General features: G+C 38.2%; 1 protein-coding gene and 1 pseudogene across 3 annotated transcripts in view; both read right to left on the reverse strand.

Annotated features, from left to right (window-relative positions):
- The window catches only part of FAT3 (FAT atypical cadherin 3), a 515,463-nt gene that overhangs the window by 165,855 nt on the left and 327,985 nt on the right, over positions 1 to 21,623 (reverse strand). The window lies entirely within an intron of this gene.
- Positions 3,092 to 4,101, reverse strand: LOC118984697 (cell division cycle protein 123 homolog; annotated as a pseudogene).

Genomic DNA, 21,623 nt, shown 5'->3' on the forward strand with positions numbered 1-21,623 from the left:
ATTTGCATTTATAAGAATAAGGAAAAAAACTTCACAATTTCCTATTGATATGGGTGCTCTGGATCTTTCCTCAGCAAATTCATCTGTATGATACATGGGAAACTAATCTCATTCTTAATTGTGGTTGCTGACTATAAAATATACATTTCCGAAGGTTAAACATATTGATAAGGAAATTAGGCAACTGTGACCCTTATCTTTGAAAAATTAAATATGCTTAAATTACATATACTGAAAATGCTGGGTATAGAAGAAGAAAAAAAAACAAACCCTGAACTAGAACTTCCTAGAAACTGTCGCAGCTGTTATTAAAACAATCCCATCCAATGTGAAGTTCTGTAGATTTTATAGCTGCTATTTTAGTAAATTTGGTGCAATAACTTAAAGCTCTAGATAGAGTAATTTTGGTAACTAAATAATTTAATTATTTTAATTGAAAGTTTTAGAAGTTAAAAGATATATTAACCATGTACTTGTGGAGCGATAGTGGAGAGATGGACAGGCTTTCTGGTGCAGCACTCCGGCCAGGCATTCGCCGCTGCATCACTCTCCACCCAGCGGACAGAAACAGTGGGAAGGGGTCTCTGTGTAGTGTGTCAGCTGGGGGATTATGGCAAAGAAACGAGAGCTCAGCTCTGAAGAAAAATATAAAAGCTCTTTATAATCCTAAATTTCCATGCTACCAAGAAGCATGCCTTGTACTTTTACTTTAAAAATCTCAACTGTATCTGAGGCAACAGACTATAAAAAGAAAATAGTCATTTTCTGACACCTTTGAGGATGTCAGATTTCTATACTTGTATAATCAGGTATAGATTATACCTGATTTTCTTATTTTCTTTATATTCTATTATACCTTATTTTCTTAAGACACCTTTGAGGATGTCAGACTTCTATACCTGTATAATCAGCTCTTCTATCAAACAGCTGGGAAACATGCATTTCATTTGATGCAATCACGCTGGGAGCTGTGTTTATAGAAAGTGGAGGCCTCAGGATAGGAAGTCAAACTGGACAACTACACTTTGAAAAGGTTTTTCAAAGTTGGATTGGAAACATTTTTAATGGCTGTGGACAAAGGTCTTTGGTTCTGGCCCATCTAATGTTACATGTATGGAGTTGAGTGGTTTCCTAGCTAGACCTGGGCATTCTGCTCTCCACTTATGAGGAGGAGGCCTCTCTCTTGGGGACAATTGGCAATGGAATAATGATCGCATGGTTTTAACAATGATGTGAGATCGTACTTGGAAACTTCTTACTCCTAGACTTTTCCCATTGTTGCAAGAAAACTTTTAGCTAGCAAATGACCAGAATTAGAACACAAATCACAATGTAGCTGGTTCTCCATAACCCAGTGTGTGCTAACCACAGCATAATTTTAGTCCCATCTCGGGTTCCCCCTGCTCCCCTGGCACCGGCTCCTATCTAATGGTATAAAAATTGGGGGGAAAAATATTTATGTTAGACAAATCTGTGGCAAAATTCAAAAACAGAATTTAAACAATTTTAGTTATAGCTGCTGTTGCCCTGCCACTTCCAGTGAGGCAATTACTTCAACATTTAATACACATGTAATGTTATGACTACGTATTTCACAACATGAGGGCCAAGTCATCTTCATTAGGAGACTTAATCTAATTGGAATGAAATGGGTATATTGGATAGCACCAAAACAGATTAACATAGACTGTATATTGTGGTGGATTCTGAAAATGGCCACAAAATTTCATAGCTCCCTGTACCAATAAGTGAATTCTATTTCCCTACCTTTTGAATCCAGTCTGGCTTGGTGTTCTGGACTGAATGTTTGTGCACCCCCACCCCAAATTCATATGTTTAAATATAATCTCCAGTGCGATGGCATTAGGAGAGGGCCTTTGGGAGGTCATTAGCTCATGAGGGTGGAGCCTTCATGAATGGAATTGCCAGAGAGCTAGTTGGCTCTCTTTCCTTTCTGAGAGGACACAACAAGAAGCTGGCAATCTGTGATCCAGAAGAGGGCTCTTGCTAGACCTCAAATGTGCTGACACCCTGATCTTGGACTTTATGACCAGTCTGTGGAACTCTGTTATAGCAACGCAAGCTAAGAAGCTTGGTGACTTGCTTTGACAAAGAAAATCCAGCTGAAGTAACACTGTATACATTCTAATTCTGAGCCTCAGGAGGCTTTGTGGGTTTTGCTCATGCTACCTTTAACTGCTGAGGTCACTATGTGACCAAAGCAGAAAATGAGAGGCCATGTGGAGAAAAATCAAGCACCTTAGATGCTGGTCTACTGACTCCCAGCCATGCAAGTGACTCTGTTGTAGATCAACCAACTTTCTCATCAGCTGACCACATGCCCTGGAAAAGCCCATCTGAGATCCTCCAAGCCAGGCCAGGTAACAACAGTCCAGAATTCCACAGCACTGTGAGCTAAATACGATGGTTGTTGTTTTAATACACAAGTTTTTTTTCATATTGGCAATATGTAATTGATGCAATTGTATTTTATATTTTATTCCTTTGGCTCTCCAGGAGCAGTCCCTATCAAAATTGAACTTAGCAAACACTTGCCAATTGGCAGGAGCATCAAGGACACTGCATTTGTGTGTCATAAAATGGAACCACAGCTGTAGATGGAACCACAGCCACAGATGGACACAACTTAAAAAAATTCCTTGGGCTATTGATGTTTACACCTTTAATGCTTCAATTACTATTTATTTCAACTGAAGGTTTATTAGTACTACTGATGCCTTTTAACGTATATATAAATTAAACCATTATTTCATTAGTTCACCAGGAAACAGCTTTCTAAAAGATCATTTTTATTGAGATATAATCTATATGCTATAAATTTCACATGTTTAAAGTATTAAATTAAATTTGTTGATGTTTAAGATCTGTTTATTATGTTATATTTACAAGTAACAAAGTCCCTCATTTCCCTCCCCAGGTTAACATACATGAACATAAAAAGCTATTGATTTTCACACTGCCCACCTCATCCATACTCCAACAGGGTTAATACGAAGTCATGAACCAGGAACAGACTCCTGAAGTAGCCCTGGTTTCCTCCTTAACTTGGTCTCGAACGTTAGCACTCTAATCAGTCACCCTCTTTCTAATTTCTTTTTAGTTTAAGAAAATCGATGTTTGTGAGCATCTTCCTCAGTGGAGAGGTCTGCAAAGTCCTAGAGCTCTTAATAACTGAGACAGAGCCTGGGTTGGATGGAATGTAATTGAGTGCTTGTGCAGCGGAAAGCTGCAGGATCCTATTCCAAAGCATCTCCTTCACAAAAATTCCCTTTTTACTTTCTGCAATCAGTTCTTCAGCAATGAATCAGCAGTGAGTCTGTTACTCACTGTAAACAGCAATGAGTCTGTTACTTCATCAAATGTTTTAAAATTGATTAGCCACACCTCTCACTACTGTCTTTATAGACATTCAATACAAAGTCTTCATTTAAGAATTTATACTGCACGTCTTTCTTGAAGAAGTCTTGTATACATCTGCAAATCTCTTCCCTTTGTTTAGAAGTACAATCACAGTATTGTGTGCAGTCCCATTGAGAAATACCAATAAGCTTGTTTTCCTCGACAAAACATCGGAACTCAGCCCCAGAAATTAATTCATACCATTTCAAAGACCAAGCTCATATTCCATACAAGCATCTGGGGAATCATCAGTGCAATGGCTGAATGAAGGCACAAGTGATGAAACCAGAACTCTTGACATCCCTGCGGGTTTTACATTTTAGAGAACTATTCATGGCTATGCAGTGCTCCTCCTTTGGGGCACTCCAGTTAAGCTTAGGGAATACACTGCCCACGGGGAATTGATAGCTTCTTGGACTGTATTGGTGAGCACAGGAATTCTACTGCCTAAGTGGGACTGTGCTCTTGTCATCTGACCACAGCAATTCTTCTGCCTCATCATCTTTGTCTGCCTGTGAACGTTTTGGAGAATCGTCTCTTCCTGGAGCCACCAGAGCCCCACCATAGAGTAAATAATCCTTCACTTTCTGAGGAAGAGGAAGAATGGCCCTCTTGATGGGGGCTTCAGAACAGTGTGCACCACACAGAGAATGGAGAGTGTCACACAGCCTCCTTCTTCATTCCGCAGCTGCTGCCCTCGTCTCTTCTTTCTCCTTCCAGCAGCTTCCCAGAGACCCAGTTCTCCAGTGCTTGCTGAGCTATCTTGGCCCAAGGACTATTCCATCCATAAAACAAGGAGGAAGTGACAGAAAAGGGAGCAGAGGAGGAGAATCGTGGGCCTTGCTTTTAGTATATACTAATACTCACACATACACAGATTTTGGATCCATGAAGAAGAATTCTGGGACTGTTGCTAATGGGATTAAAAGAAGTACATGCCTCTGCCTTGCCTCCCAAATGCAGGAGGTTCTACAAGGTGAATGTGCACACACTATTGTAACTGTGAGATATGGCTGTCTCTCCAGCAGTAGCACTGGCTTCTCTAGAAACTGTCCCTGGGCTCCTGCTTTCCTCTTCCGTCTCCCTTTTCAAAGGAGTCGTAAGTGGTTTTTTTTTTAGTATATTTATAGAGTTGTGCAATAACCCAAGTCTAATTTTTAGCATTTTCATCACCCCAAAAGCAATACAGCTGTTTACATATTTTTATTTTAATGATAGCTGATAAGACCTTTTACTATCCCATTTAGTTTGTAATAATATATTTCTTGCATTTGCCCAATTAGCCCATATTACAATATATGCACTGTGCCTTGTTACTAAAAACATGCTGACATTTAGAATCCTGGACTATCACACAAAATCCCAGGAGGATAACAAATGCTGAGTTCAAATATTATTTGCATTAAAAGACATATTCAGCAGATTTTGAGTTTGAAGTCCTGGTGTAGTTTAATAATCATTCATTTTTGAAATGCAAAAAAAATTCAGCAAATTTAGATGTCTATTAAGATAGTACTACAAATTACCATTAATGAGATAAAGAAGAGTTAAGTTCCAGGAGCAAAAACATAGAATCTAGAAATGTGGAAGAAGAAAATGGGATAGATGAGCAGAGTTGAGGACATGTTGCAGACTTCTAAAAGCATTAGGAAACTTTTCACTCTCTCACCTGGTATGCAAGACTGTCAGATTAAAAGTCCTTCCTCACTAAATGCTTCACAATTCAGTATCTCAAGACATACCTTTTTTTGTAAATACTGGTTTACATATTTATTCTATTATACTTTTATCATTTTTTTAATTTCGAATTTTTTCTTTTTAATTTAATCTTTATTGTATTTTTTATAATAGCTTTTAGTCACCTTATACTCTCCCCACCCCCAGCAATCACCACACTGATGTCTATGTCCACCAGTTTCTTATCCTTTTTGTTCAATGCCTCTACCCGCTAACCCCCCCCCCCACTAGCTGTCATCCTGCCCTCCATCTATGAGTCTGTCCCCATTTTCCTTGTTAGTTCAGTTTGTTCATTAGACTCCACATATGAATGAAATCATATGGTATTTCTCTTTCTCTAACTGGCTTATTTCACTTAGTATAATGTTCTTTAGATCCATCCACACTGATGCAAAGGGTAAAGTTGTCTTCTTTTTTTATAGCCAAGTAGTATTTCATTGTGTAAATGTCCCATACTTGTTTTATCCATTCATCTAGTGATGGACATTCAGGCTGTTTCCATATTTTGTTGATGGTAAATAATGCTGTGATGAACATAGGGATACTTACATTCTTTCAAATCAGTATTTTGAGTTCCTTCCAATATATTCCCAGAAGTGGGATTGCTGGGTCAAAAGACTGATCCATTTTAAATTTTTTGAGTTATCTCCATTCTGCTTTCCACAGTGGCTGCACCAATCTGCATTTCCACTCACAGAGAAAAAGAGTTCACCTTTCTCCACATCCTCACCAGCACTTGTTTGATTTATTGATGAGAGCCATTCTCACAGGTATGAGAGGGTATCTCATTGTGGTTTTAATGTGCATTTCTCTGATGATTACTGATATTGAGAATCTTTTTATATGTCTATTGGCCATCTATATGTCCTCTTTGAAGAAGTGTCTATTTAGGCCTTTGCCCATTTTTGAATTGGATTATTTGGGGTTTTTTTGGTGGTTGAGTTTTGTAAGTACTTTGTAAATTTTGGATATTAACCCCTTATCAGGTGTATAAGCAAATACATTGCCACCATTCTGTGGGTTGTTGCTTTATTTTGTTGATGATTTCTTTTGCTGGGCAAAATCTTTTGAGCTTGATATAGTGCCATTTGTTTATTTTTTTCTTTTGTTTCCCATGCCTGGGAGATATATCCAATAAAATATTGCTATGAGCAATGTCTGAGATTTTGCTGCCTTTCTTTTCTTCCAGGATTCTTATGGTTTGGGGTCTAACTTTTAAGACTTTGGTCCATTTTGAAACTATTCTTGTGTGTGGTGTAAGAAGGTGGCCTAGTTTCATTTTTCTGCACTTATCTGTCCAAGTTTCCCAACACCATCTATTGAATAAACTATCTTTAGCCCATTGTAGGTGCTTGGTTCCTGTCGAATATTAATTGACTATAAAGGTGTGGGTTGATTTCTGGGCTCTCTATTCCATTCCACTGATCTATATGTCTGTTTTTATGGCAGTATCATGCTGTTTTGATTTCTATGGCCTTATAGAACAGTTTGATATTAGGTAGCATGATCCCTCCAACTTTGTTCTTCTTTCTCAGGATCACTGTTGCTATGCAGCCCCTTTCATGGTTCTGTATAAATTTTTGAAATATTTGCTCTAGTTCTGTGAAATACATCATTGGAGTCCTGATAGGAATGGCATTGAATCTATAGATTGCTTTGAGAATTATGGACATTTTAATGATGTTAATTCTTTCTACCCATGAATATATGTGTTTCCACTTATTTGTATCTTTTTCAAATCCTTTCGTCAGTGTCTTTTAATTTCCCAAGTACAGGACTTTTATATCCTTGGTTAAGTTTATTCCTAGGTATTTTATTCTTTTTGAAGCAACTATGAATGGGATTGTTTTCTTGATTTCCTTTTCTGTTAGTTCATTATTGGCATATCAAAATGCAACTAATTTCTGGATATTAATTTTGTATCCTGCTACTTTGATGAATTCATTTTTCAGTTCTAGTAGCTTCTTGGTGGAATCTTTGGGGTTCTCTATGTACAGAATCATGTCACCTGTGAATAAAAACAGTTTTACTAATTCCTTTCCAATTTGGATGACTTTTATTTCTTCTTCTTCTCTGACTGTTTCTGCTAGGACTTACAGTACTATGTTGCATAAGAGAGGTGAGTCCTGGTTGGTGTAGTTAAGTGGATTGAGTGGGGGCCTGCAAATCAAAGGGTTGCCAGTTCAGTTCCCAGTCAGGGCACATGCCTGAGTTGCAGGCCAGGTTCCCAGTAGGGGATTCATGAGAGGCAACCACACATTGATGTTTCTCTCCCTCCCTTCCTTTCTCTCTAAAAATAAATAAAATTTTTTTAAAAATCAAGGAAAAAAGGTGAAAGCACACATCCCTGTCTTGCCCCCAATCTTAATGAAATGCTTTTAGATTTTGCCCATTGAGTATAATGCTGGCACTAGGTTTGTCATATATATGGCCTTTATCATGTTTAGGTATGTTCCCTCTATTCCCACTTTGCTGAGAGTTTTTATCATAAATGGGTACTGGATTTTGTTAAATGCTTTTTATGCATCTATTGATATGATCATGTGGTTTTTATCCTTCATTTTGTTTATGTGGTGAATCACATTTATTGATTTGTGAGTGTTGTACCAACACTGCATTCCCAGAATAAGTCCTACTTGATCATAGTGTATGATCTTTTTGATGCATTGCTGTATTTGGCTAGCTAATATTTTCTTGAGTATTTTGGCATCTATGTTTGTCAGAGAGATTGATCTATAATTTTCTTTCTTTCTAGTGTCTTTATTGGGTTTTGGAACTAGCATAATACAGGCCTTGTAAAATGAGTTTGGTAGCCTTCCCTTCTCTTGAATTTTATGAAATAGTTTGAGAAGGACAGGTATTAGTTCTTCTCAGAATGTTTGGAAAAATTTACTTGTAAAGCCAGAGCTTTTGTTTGTTGGGAGATTTTTGATTGCTGCTTGTTTCACTAGGTGTAATCTGTTTGTTCAGATTCTTTGATTCTTCCTGATTTTGTTTTCGAGGATTCTCTGTTTTTAGGAATTTGTCCATCTCATCCACGTTATCCAGTTTTTTGGCATATAACTGTTAGTAATATTTTCTTACAATCTTTTGTATTTATTTGGTGTCAGTTGTTATTTCTCCTCTTTTATTTCTGATTTTATTGATTTAGGCCCTTTCTCTTTTTTTTCTTGATGATTCTGGTTAAAGGTTTGTTGATCTTATTTATCTTTTCAAAAAACCAGATCTTGGATTCATTGATCTTTTGTATTTTTTTAGACTCTACTTTGTTTATTTCTGCTCTGATCTTTATCATTTCCTTCCTTCTACTTTGGGGTTTGTTTGTTGTTCTTTTTCAAGCTCTTTAAAGTGCAAAGTTAAATTGTTTATTTGAACTTTTTTGAGGGAGGTGTATAATGCTATGAATTGCCCTCTTAGAATTGCTTTCCCAGTGTCCCACAGATTTTGAATATTTGTCTCCTTATTTTCATTTGTTTCAAGGTACATTTTTATTTCTTCCTTGATCTTTTAAAAAATGTTTTTTAATAAAGATTTTATTTATTTATTTATTTTTAGAGGGGGTTCAGAAGGAAGACAATGTATGGTTGCATCTTGTGTGCTCCCTACCGAGGACCTTGCCTGCAACCAGGCATGTGCCCTGATTGAGAATCAAACTGGAGACCCTTTGGTTTGCAGGCCAGCTCTGAATCCACTGAGCCACTCCAGCCAGTGCTGATCTTATAGTTGACCCATTATTCATTGTTTAATAACATGTTATTTAGCTTCCATGTCTTTGTGTGTTTTTCAGTGTTCTTGTGTTTGATTTCTAGTTTCATAGTATTATGGTCAGAGAAGATTCTTGGTATGATTTCCATGTTCTTAAATTTACTGAGACTTGTTTTGTCATAACATGTGGTGTATCCTAGAAAATCTTCATGTGCACTTGAAAAAGTATGTATATTTTGCTGCTTTGGGATGAAATACTCTGAATATATCAATTAAATCCATTTGATCTAGTGTGTCATTTAGGGGCACTCTCTCCTTGTTGATTTTCTGCCTGGAAGATCTATTGATTGAAGTCAATGGTATGTTAAAATCCTCTACTATGACTGTATTTCTGTCACTCTCCTTTTGCATCCATCAAGGTTTGCTTCACAAATTTAGGTGCTCCTATGTTGGATGTGTAAATGTTTACTAGGGTTATGCCTTCTTGCTGGATTCTTCCTTTTATCATTATGTACAGTCCTTCTTTTTCTCTTACCACGGCCTTTGTTTTAAATCTGTTTTGTCAGATAATTACTGCACCCTAGTCTTTTTTCTTCTCTATTTGCATAAAACATCTTTTTCCATCCCTTTATTTTAGTCTGTGTGTATTTTTTAATTTGAGATGAGTCTCTTGAAGGCAGCATATATATGGGCCTTGTTTTCCTATCCATTCAGCTACCTTATATCTTTTGGTTGGAGCATTTAAGCCATTTACATTGAAGGTGATTGTTAACAGATACATAAGTAGTGCCATTTTATTGTTGGGCTGTTTTCCTCTCTTTTTTTCTTTCTCTTTTTCTTCTTCATCTTAAAGCAGGCCTTTGAACATTTGTTGGAGTACTGGTTTGGTTTTAACAAACTTCTTTAGCTTTTCCTCATCTGGGAAGCTCCTTATTTCTCTTTTAATTTTAAATGACAACCTTGCTGGGTAAAATAGCCTTGCTTGTAGGTCCTTGCTTTTCATGACCTTGAATATTTCACATCACTCCCCTGTGGCCTAAATGTTTCTGAGAAATAATCAGATGACAGTCTAATAGGTTCTACCTTGTAGGTCTACCTGCTTTTCTCTTGTGCCTTTTAGAAATCTCCCCTTATCTTCAAGCCTTATTATTTTAATTATGATGTGTTGGTTTAGGCCTCTTTGGGTCCAACTTGTTCGGGATTGTCTGAAGTTGCTGGACTTGTGTGTCTTTTTCCTTCACCAGATTAGTGATGTTTTTGGCCATTATGTCTTCAAATAGGTTCTCAATCCCTCGCTCACTTTCTTCTCCTTCTGGTATTCCCATAAGGTGGGTATTGTTCTGCTTCATGTTGGCCAAAATATTTCTTAAGCTATTCTCATGTTTAAAAAATACTTTTTTCTTTTTGCTGCTCTGCCTGAGTGTTTTTTTCCATCTTGTTTTCAAAATCACTAATTTGATCCTCTGCTTCATCTAACCTACTGTTTATTCCTTCCAGTGCATTATTTATTTCAGATATTGCATTCTTTATTTCTGACTGGTCCTTTTTTTATGGTTTCTATGTTATTTTTCATGCTTTTGTGTATCCTTATAATCATTACTGTAACTATCTGATAAATTGCTTGCCTCAATTTCCTCTAGTTCTTTTCCAGGAGAATTATCTTGTTCTTTCATTTGAGGTCTGTTTTCTTATCTTCTCATTTTGGCTGCTTCTTTGTATTTTCTGCCTTAGTTGTTAAACTAATCAATCACTTAAATCAATCAATTGTCGAACTAATCAAGCTGTAATCAACATCCAGGCTTAACCTCCACATAGTGGGGCAGAGTAATTCCTGCAGTTGGGGCTATTACTTCCCCCAAGGCTGATAGCTCTTGGAGACGAGTGCTTTCTCTGAGAAAGATGGCTTCTGCAGTATGGGAAATGACTCAGCACATGGATCCTGGTAGCTGTTCCTTAAGTTCTCTCCCCAGAGCCACCAACCTCAGACTCTCCTCAAGTATCTCTAGTCCACTCCGCTCTCCTTCTGCTGGGGTTCAGGGTAAATGGCTGCAAATGAAATTTTGTGTGTTGGCCCTTCAAGAGGCTCTCTGAGTCTCCAGCCTTCTCATGGCAGATAGAAACCCTGCTGCTTTTCACAGCTGGTTGTTATCCTTATTCCTTTCAAGGTCTGATGCCATGGGCTTGGAGCCCAGCTTGGAGTTTAGACCCCATGCTTCTCAGGGGGATCCCCCAGCCACTGAAATATCCCTTTAGCACTTCAGCTGCTGCCTGTGAGACCCCAGCTAGTCCTCTTGAATTCTGCATTCCCTACCAGTCATGTTGTACTGAAGTGTTTTCTTCTGTCTGTCCATGGTTTAGGGCTTTTCTCCAGCAAGTGTTCAGTTGGTTATTTAGTACACAATTTAGTTGTAATTCCAAATTAGTCCTGGGGGGAGGTCAGTGTAGCTTCCACTTACTCCTCTGCCATCTTGGATCTCTTACCCTCAAAACATGTTTTTAATAAAAAGATATCTCCAATTGTATGGCAAAGATGTCAGAGAACAGATTCATTTTATAGAAACTAACTCTATAGCTTACCTTATGTATACCCACCTATTTCTTTTAAAAAGGTTAATTTGATTACATATTTAAGTATTATAGGTTAAAACAATGACCCTAACAAGCAGCTAATCAATCCTACAGTTTCAAAGATAAAGTACTCCTGGAGATCATTCCACAACAGTTTTGGGGGGCCTAAGACTTAGGCATCATGTTAAGCAGTGAGAAGACAGATGAAAATCAACCCCTTATTCTACTTAAAAGATATCCTTTAGGAGATCTCTGGAAAGTGGATGTGTTTAAAATTGTAGATCCTTATATTGTCCAAGTTCTGTATTCTCCAAGGTCATATGACATTAATTAAGCCCCTAAGGTATTAAAAGAAAACCTCAAGAAAGAGAGTAACACAAGAAACATTTGTTGACCACTTAAAATGTGCTAAGGGAGACATATGTGTGAATAACACTCTGCCTCTGATGGGGTAACCTCATAGCACTCTGGGCTTTTCATTTCTCTTCACCAGAGGAAGGACGATGGACAGTTAAGTCTCATTCTGATTTTTTCCAGTGTGTCTCAGGAGTAAGACCCATTTATTAATTACTAATACCATACTTACTTCCCAAGAAGGTTTTGAGGAGACTTAATACAAAAAGTGTGTTTGTGTGTGTGTGCATACATATATAATTTTAATGATATCATATGTACTTATAAACAAAAAAAGGCAAGAGCTAGGTATGTGAGTGTGGTAGGGATAATAATATGAGAAAATCTAGGATAAGGGGAGCTACAAGTGTTTAGAACAACAGTTTACTCTGTAATAGATGGCTGATATCCTCATCTAATAAAAGGAGAAATTCCCTCTAGCCCCAACTCCAAACTCCGAGATCCTATTACATGTCTTTCCCAGGAAACAGTGAATAACCTGCAGGACAGTGTTCTGAACAGCACTTTTACAAAATATTCAGAGACAGGTGAACATGGTCGTGTAGTATAATAATGTCAATAAAAATCAAGAACATAATGCTGTACAAATATTTCCATGGGAAGCAAGAGTAACTTGAGCCAGGTACATGATATTCTGACAATCTGACTTGATACAAAGATATAGTTTGAAGCATAGAGAAGAACAGAAGGTTAACATTTCCTAGCCATTTTTTCGGGGGTATCAACTTATAGGAGATGCAGAGCAAGTTACTCAAATTTAAGATTAGTAGAATTATCTGCAGTGCACTTGTTCTCTGACAGGTCACTAAGCATCAGTATTGAGCACAGAGAAACTAATGTTCACTTGTAGAAGTTCATTCATACATGAATATTTATTGAGCACCCACTTTGCATCCAGTACTAATCTAGAGGCCAGAGATTCAGCAAGAACACTATAGATTTGGTTCTAACCAATACTCAGTTTATAATCTGTAGAAGGTAGAGTGGGTAGAGAAATAAATTATAAATGAAAAAAATTAAGATAATTTCAGGTGCTAAGTGCTATGAAGACACTTGCATTAAAGAGTTGTAAAGAGTCGGACTCCATTTTTCTGACTGCTGACAGCTTTCAGGCACCACTGCACTCCCTTCTCTTTTGCCCCACATCCCAGCAAGCAGAAAGCCTAGGCACTCCCACCTTTAATGCTGGTAAGAAGGGCAAATCATGTCAGTACCAGCTCGACAGCAGGGACACTGACTCTAGCCCCAGCCCCAGCCCCAGGCACATATCACCCCAAGCCAGTCTCCTAACCTTACTTGCTCAAGTCGTTTTTTGACCAACTTGAGAATTTAATTTGCTTTCCCCAGAAGGTGCATTATTCAAGTAATACACCCTTCGTAACCTCTTGGTGAATGTGTGACATCATGTCTAGACATTCAAACCAAAATGTGGTTGGAGAGTCCATCTTGCCTCAGAAGAGTGACCACATCATGAAAACAGGGCAAAGTCTCAAGATAACAAGCACAGGAAGAACAAGAGCAAGGTCTCTTGGGGCTTAGACTCAGAAATTGCATGTTACTTCCACTGGATGCTATTGGTTACAGCAAGTCACCAAGCCAAGAATCTACCTACTGATGGGAGAAGCTGCAAAAATTTGTGGCCATTTTTACAATCTATCTTGCTCATTTTGCTGAATCCAGTGTGTAATCATCCAGTTTACCTCTTTCATTACAATGTCCCTACCTCCCTGAGCACAGAACCTACATATCCTAGGTACTGAAGGAATGGTTATAGAAGTGAACTAAAATTAATTTTAAGTTAAGAACATTATAATAGCTAAAGCATAGATTTAAAAACCAATCTGTCATAAAAGTTTTTTAAAAAATCTTCCATATATGTTCATATATCATCTCACATATTATTCACATTTTTTCAGTCATTTGAACACAGCAGTATCAAACCCAGGTCTGTTGCCAGGTGGGTGACAAAGCCATTCCAGGTACTTCTACACCCTCATAACATAATTAGCCACCTTATCTGTAGGGGTGAGTCACCTCAGCCTCCTGACAGACCTGTGAGATGGGATAAAATAATTCATCTTTGGAAGTACAAGTACAATGCACACACTTGCGTGTTAGCATGGATGTACATTAGCCGAAGTGCTGAATAGATTCCTTCAATGGAAGGCAAATGGGTGTATTTACCTTTGGACATTGCTGTTCTCCCTAGTTCTCAAAATGCCCTTTGGCTTCTGAATCTATTGAGCAAAATATTTACTGGTTGTGCTGAAACTGTGCTAAGTATTAAAAACAATGAAATATGAAGAGTCTTTGCCTTGGAGAAGAAGAACATTAACAATAGTTGATGTCTCTACAGGATTGTGATTCAGCTGGGATAACAGATTCATCAGGTAAAGAGGCCCTGGTGAGTGAATTGCCTACTCCTCATGGTCAAATCCCAAGTACCCATCCAGTGAAGAAGGAGAAGAAAATATATGGACTCTAGGTCAAAATCTTCTGTGTTAGAAACTCTGTAGTGACCAGAGTGGTCCCAACATGCAGAGTCAAGAACGTTATAAAAATGAATAAAACTAAATTTACAAAAAAAGAAGGAAATTATTTTTCTGTATTTTTTTTCAGAAGATGCTTATAAAGGCTTCTTTCTTGCACAAGACAGGAGTAGACCAATCCTGAGATCATATTCTGATGGTGAGTGAGAAGAGACTAATTAGACAGGTAGCAGCTGGCATGAAGGCCACATCACTTCACCTAAAGGGAAGAATAATAGATGAAGCCAAGGGCACTTATGAGGTCTTGATAGGTCTGCTGCTGAACATTAGCATCTGACAACTGTGGGAAACAATGACCCTTGCTCCTCCCTTGAGTCTCTCATTCAACCTCTGTTTTGCTCTCATACCTGGGTCTTGCCTCCTCTTAACTTGCTGGCTTGCTCTCAGTCCCTTTCTTACTCCAAAGTCCCATTTCACTAGCTAAGTGATCTTTATATACAACTTCTATTACTTCATCATTCTGCTCAAAAACCTTTCATTGTTCTGTATCTCCTCATGTTTCTATTAAAATCACTACCTTAGCCTCCTCCTCCACTGTTCTCCAAATCCAAATTTCCTTTGACACTTAGGCTACTCTAGGCCCAGTCTCACAAGGGTGCCATATCTATCTCTCCATACCTGGATCATAAGTGTTCTCTTCTTTTACAGGGCTCTTCTTCTTCTCTAAGGTGCCAGTCAAGTCTCTCATCTTCCATGAAGTACCCCTGATAAGTCCAGCCCTTAACTCTTATTGGACATACAAGTGGTTTCTCACAACGAGAGACATAATTTTATTACATACCATCCTATAGTTAATTACTGTATCACTTGTGTTATTCTGGTGTCCGCAACTGTTTTAGGGTAACCGTGATTGTAATCACCATGTTGCATGTGTTGGAAGTACTCATGTGTATGTATGAGTCTGTATGCACACACATACATGTATCTATAGTTATTTATTGTAGCAACCATAGACTGTTAACTTTGTACATTCACACAAATAATAATTTACCTAGATTTATTATCAATTTAAATATTCCTAGTACATTTATTACATTTATTGATAAATTAGATTTTTTAAAAGATTTAAAAAATGTTTTTAGAGAGGGGAAGGGAGGGAGAACTAGAGGGAGAGAAACATCAATATGTGGTTGCCTCTCACATGCACCCCTTACTGGGGGCCTGGCCCACAACCCAGGCCTGTGCCCTGGACTAGGAATCAAAGAGGCAAAGCTTTGGTTGAAAGGCCAATGCTCAATCCACTGAGACACACCAGCCAGGGCTGGATAAATTAGATTTTTAAAAAGTAGGCTCATTGCCCTGTAATTCCCAAATGAGATACAAGAAAAAGTTAAGGATTTTATAAGGTAGCCCCAATAATTTTCTGCTTTTAAAAAGGCAGTAAAATAACTGAGAGCATGGTTACTGAACAGTTGGAAATTTACTTTCATGATTGCTTAATTAATTTCTTTAACTAAATAGTCCCAGAATGCCTTTTAGATGCCAGGTACTGTGGCAAGTATCAAGGACATTACTGGTATCAAAACTCTCTGTGGATAATTTCTATTACTCCAAAAGAAAATTTAAATTTTGTAGAAGAAATATATACGCAAACTGACAGATAGTCCAGTCTATTGAGAGCTGAATTAGGCTAAAGGACAGTTTTTGTTTTCCTGATTTAAAACAATGAAATAACAAAAACTTGTTCCAGCCCTGTTTGATTTCCATTTCAACCTCTACCATGGACAGACAGTTTGAATGAGGTTGGTTAGAGCTATTTAATTGTCATAGACCTTCTCAAATTTTCTCTATTTCTCCCCTTTCTTGTGTTGGGGGATTATGATGTGGATGGCTTGGAGCTCAGAGATTGGAAAAGCCAGTACACTAACCCGTGAATTTTAGTGTGGGAAGTAAAGTTTCTCTGCTTTTTAATGAATTCTTGGACAACCCCATGGCTTTCCTCCAAAAAACGCCCTGCTTGAAGTAGAGGATTATCGTACATGGGTCATTACACTTCCAAGCTTAAAGCCTCAGAATGAGCATTAAATTAAAATTCCCTGCACCTTTTAGGCAGAACATTGTGACACTCAAAAGATGTGAAAGCACTAATGAATTCCGAGCAATAATATTATCACCCCTGCATATTTATTGAGTTTAACAGGGTGCTAAGCCCTGTACAGACAGATAATACAAGCAGCCTCTACCAAAAAAAAAAAAAGCAACAGCAATAGTCTTATAAAAACTCTCCCATTCATTTGCTTTAGGAACACACAATTTTACTAGACTTATTAGAAATAGCCTCCTCTTTTCAAAAGTATCCTCTGGGCTCTCTATGCTTTTGTTTGATTTAAAAGTGGCCTGGTTTTGTACAGTTACCATTTATGGATGTGGCCGAGTCTCCCAATTTCAAGATTACCATACTAATGCTGTAGGTATTAACTGAAGCACTTCATCCTCTCATAACTGGAAATGACGAATGGAGTTTTCTGGGAAATCTTAAATAAATCTGTTGTAAAACAGGATATATATACCAATCTGTTTTTTATTCAACTGGGGCAGTATGTGTTTTCAAAATTGATAATAATGCTTTTAAAAAAAAAAACTAGCCTTCAGTTTTCAAAAAATGCATAAATTTAAATGACAAAATATTATGGTTCAGCTTACAATTAGAGTGCAAATATTCAAAATTAAAATGTGAAGCAAATATTCTATTTTTAACAAACACAAATAGAGGAAAAGTTAAAGTACAATATACACAATGTGTAGGTACAAGAACCAATATGTGGATGAGCACAATGAATAATTTTGCATATGCAAAAACGAACTGAATTTCAGAATCCCGACTTTCTTTATTTAAATGCCAGCCCATCAGGGTTATAAAAAAAATTAAGTGCTTTAGAGAAAATGGGTTATAAACTGTCATTGTTGAGTTTAGTGTTCTGACAACTTTGAAAGTAACTATAATGTAATTTCCCAAGTTGGTAGCTAAAATAATGGAACATCTGGATGCCATTGAAATGTATGACAATCAAAATGAGAGCAGAAAAGCAGTGGGAACAATGGTTTCCTTTGCTTATAATTCTTTGCTGTTTTGAACTCTTGCTCCAACCCTCAGTTGTGGCAGTCAAAGACAACTCTCCTCTCAAAGATTCACCTATCATTCCTGACCGTATGAGTCCATCTCTGGGCCTGCTTATTGCTTCCAGCAGCTATACTTTCCTTTGGCTTGTTGTCTTTACTCTGCTGTCAGACCTAATGCCTGGACCCCTATGTGAGGAGCTAATCATGGTCATATGTAAACTGGTCAGTGTGCTCATTTCAATCTTATATGCTAGGCCTTTCTTTTGGAAGTGGAGGCATCTCTAGAAAATGCCGTTTGTTAGGCAAGCACAGAGTCCAGTGCATTCTATTCTTCTGGGAACCAGTAATCCTATCGTGGATGACATAATGAAGTTGAACTGGGGCTACAAATGATCCAGATAGATTGTCTTGCAACTGGCAGCCTCATAGAGGGCGCTTCCTTCTACAGTTTCTGGACTGCATTTGCCATTTCTCAGATGTCTAAAGTTATATATTATGTTGTTAGAAATACCTGGGCACAGGCCTACAATAGCTAAAGCTCCTCCCAGATAAGAACTAATTGTAACTGAGATACATTTCCTCCTTCCTGAATCTAACCACAACAGAGAGAAGGGGGAAACATTTTTTTTTTCAATCCAATCCAGCCAATACTTATGAGTGCTTTGAGTCTAATAAGTATAGCCTCAGTGCCAGGAGAAAAACAAAGATAGTGATTAAGGGCCTTGTAATCTAGAGTCTCACAATAGACACAATTTCATGAATGATATATTTGTTTACATTTCACCCTCGAAAAAGGATATTGCATAAAAGCATATTATTTTTCTTGCCCTTCCTTACTAAAAACCACATTTCAAGGTTATCTGAAAGTGGGGTCTGGGTGTAGGGAGGACTTATTCTTGGCAGACACGCCTGAGTCTTTTCAGAGTCCCTTTTACTTCACGGCTCCAAGTTGGAACTGATGTGGCATCTGGAAGGGGCTGCCCTTCTGTCTACGCGTTCTACGGGCATCATCTGATGGGATTTTGCTTTTAAGCATGGGAAGGCATATGTGTCCTCTCAAAGGCATGTCAAGCCTCAGCTACAATTTGGTTTGGATCTCGTCCCTCGTTTTACACCACAGTTTGTCGCTGGTACAGAATGCACACGGCAGTGCCAAACGTGAATGTCGCTTGCTTGCCCACATTTGGCAAATATTAACTGAGATCTTTAATTTGGGAATTTATAGACTGTCATCTAGTACATGATTTCTAAGGTACTGTTTAGTGCTGAAATTTTATGATTCTGTGGGATTTATTTGCACTTTTGTGAAAAGATGCTTACAATGAATCATTTTGCCTTCAGTGAGAAAATGTTACATGCATAAGGTATAATATTAATATCCACCAGAATGCTGTCATATTCTACAGTGGAAGAGAGAGGAGTGGTGCATATTTGTGCATAAAACATTCAGTTGTTTACGTTATCGTATTTAGTTTACAGGTTCAGATTTCTGATATAATTTTCCAAAAGGACATGCGTTAACACGCAGTGGTTTTTTTTTCCAAATATTCAGAGATACTTATGTACAAATTTACTTACATAGTATATTTTTTCTTTCAGTAAGTGAATGCAGTAAGGTAAAGTGTCATAACTACAGGCAAAAGAGGGATTTTTGCTCTCAGTTGTGTGTACTCTGGTCAAGTGCCAGACACGGCCTGCTAAACGACGTTATATCATGTCCAGGGCCTTTCTTTCAGCTGACCCACGAGCAGAAGACAGGATAAGCAGACACCTGCCTGGAAATGGGCACCAAACCAGCGCTACAGAAGTACCAAAAGGGGGTGGGACTGTGCCCGTGCAGTCGTCCAGAAAAGGTGACAGACGGTCCCTTACTTAAGGTCATTAAAAACTCTACCACATGCAATCTCACACAACTAAGTAAAAAAATTGAATGTGAATTTGTTAATATAGAAAATGCCGCAAAATAAATGGATAAAGGCAAAAGAAGATTTACAAAGCAATGTGCAGAGTATTATTTCAATTTTTTGACAATTTTATGTAGGATTATATGTAATATGTCAACTTAAAGAAGTTATGAAAGTTTATATTCCAAAATGTAAAAAGTTGTCATTATAGCATGGGAAATTATGAGTGTTACATTTTCTTCATTTTTGCTTCTCTCTCTCTCTTTTTTTTACACTGAACATGTATTTGTCATTGATCGCTCTGCCTGGTTTTAGGAGTTGTAACTACCCTCCCATGGCTAAGGATGAGTGAGCAACCTCTGGAATGTGAACCACAAGGATACAAAGCTTATCTCTGGTAGCAAATGCTGCCTCAGTTTCCTCCCTGCCCCCCAAAGGATGGTTCAAAGTCAATGATGGGCAAGACCCCTCACAGCGGGGGGGCAACCTAAGCCAGATTCAATCACTTGGGAGGCCATCATGGAAGGACTCAGGGGGCTGCAACAAAGGGTGAGCATTGTACCCTTGCCCCCTGGCTATGTGACATAGCTTGAGTCCCCATGTTCTCTGAGAGAAGCACTTCCTGGCTCTAATCCCCTTAAGCCTGAATACCTGATGTGGAGAGGTGCAGCTCCTTGCCTTGCTAGAGTGTGTCCTGGGGAAAAATCTGGCAGCACAAAGAATTCCTGAAAAACCTGTGAAATCTGCTCTGCTAAGAGTGTTTTTATTCATATGTTAAGGGTCCCAGCAGGAAATCCTAAAATTTCTGCAAAACCCCCTTCCTGACAGACACTGACTCAGACTAAGCCGTCAGATTTCTTTGAAATGTTATCTACTGTTTGATCCTTGCCGCCCTGTATTCCTGGGTATTACAACCCAATAAAAGCCCTTGTAGAAAGGGGCTCAAGGCCTTTTTCCTCTGAGAACCTGGCCACCTCTCCCCCACAAGCAGATCGTGTCTTGGTAGTGTTTACTTTCATTGCAGATGGGGGGAGGGTCTTTCGGAAGTTGCCCCCACATGTATTCTATATAATATATTTCTGGCACGTCACAGTTATATGTTTCTAATTGTTCTATAATTTAAAATAACTATCTAAAAAATCTTACCATAAGCACTATGTGATTTCTAAAAGAAGAGTGTTGAACACAGACTGTCATTTTCCCTCTCTCACTGAGGTACATATACACATGCTTTAAACCGTAAGAGATCAAGTTCACTCTTCCTTCCATATTGATGTCCTTAAGATATGACAGGAACTTTTAAATGAGTTGCTCCTCGAAGTGTCATTTTTGGTAAATGGTTCTGTGCGTGTATCAAAGCACACATCATGGGTCTGTCACGGCCTTGCACAGAGAGATGTGCGATTCTTCATTCCGAGGTGGAGCAAGCGTGTCCTGGCTACTGCTGATAGAGACGGAACAGTGCCTGCTCTTGTAAAATGCTGAACGCAAACCCCATCCTTTTCTCTAGCTGAAACCAAACCAGCCCATCTGAATTCCTGCATTCCACAAGAATTTGTCTATTGCAGCTCTGTTTCTCCAAGGGCAAGGCTGTAATGTTGCCTTCGATGGAACAGCAGACATTCTGACTTCTCCTTTACCTGAAGAGAAGAGGTCTAAGGTCGTTTTGGTAACGATGGAAGATGTAAAGATTAGACTTTGCCACACTGATTTTCAAGTGGCAAAGAGGCTGTCCCCATACCATGAAGAGAAAATTTCAATGATTTCATGACCCTATAGGATACTGAAAGTTGTTTTCATGGCAATGAACGACAAGAGCAAATTAAATGGCTCTCTATATGGAGAAAGTTAGAAAACCTTTTTCATAACACGGGCTTCAATGGATGGAAACCCCCAGCTCAGCAGGTACTAGTTGCCTAATTTAAATTGCCTACATGAAGCTTCTTAAGAGGGCAATTAATGAGTACTCACACATTTTTAAAAATATTGAGCTTTTTCTCTTTTATTTAAAAGTAGTATCCTGAAAGTAGATTTAATCTCAAGTACACAATAGTGAAGTATGTATTAACACAGAGCTTAGTCTCATATCCAGTTTTAAGAATTATCAGCAAAAGTGTGTTGTAGCATGCCAGGAATTACAACAGGGTACTTCATGAAAAATCTACAATCTTCCTTCTGAATAATATATTTATGGCCTCTTGAGGATGATCAGTTTCAGGTAAATACATGTGATTTAGGGACTGTTTAGGCACCAAAAACACCCTGG

Source organism: Sturnira hondurensis, unplaced genomic scaffold, assembly GCF_014824575.4.
Source record: "Sturnira hondurensis isolate 20B ecotype Veracruz unplaced genomic scaffold, ASM1482457v3 Scaffold0003796, whole genome shotgun sequence".
In the NCBI taxonomy this organism is placed as follows: Eukaryota; Metazoa; Chordata; class Mammalia; order Chiroptera; family Phyllostomidae; genus Sturnira; species Sturnira hondurensis.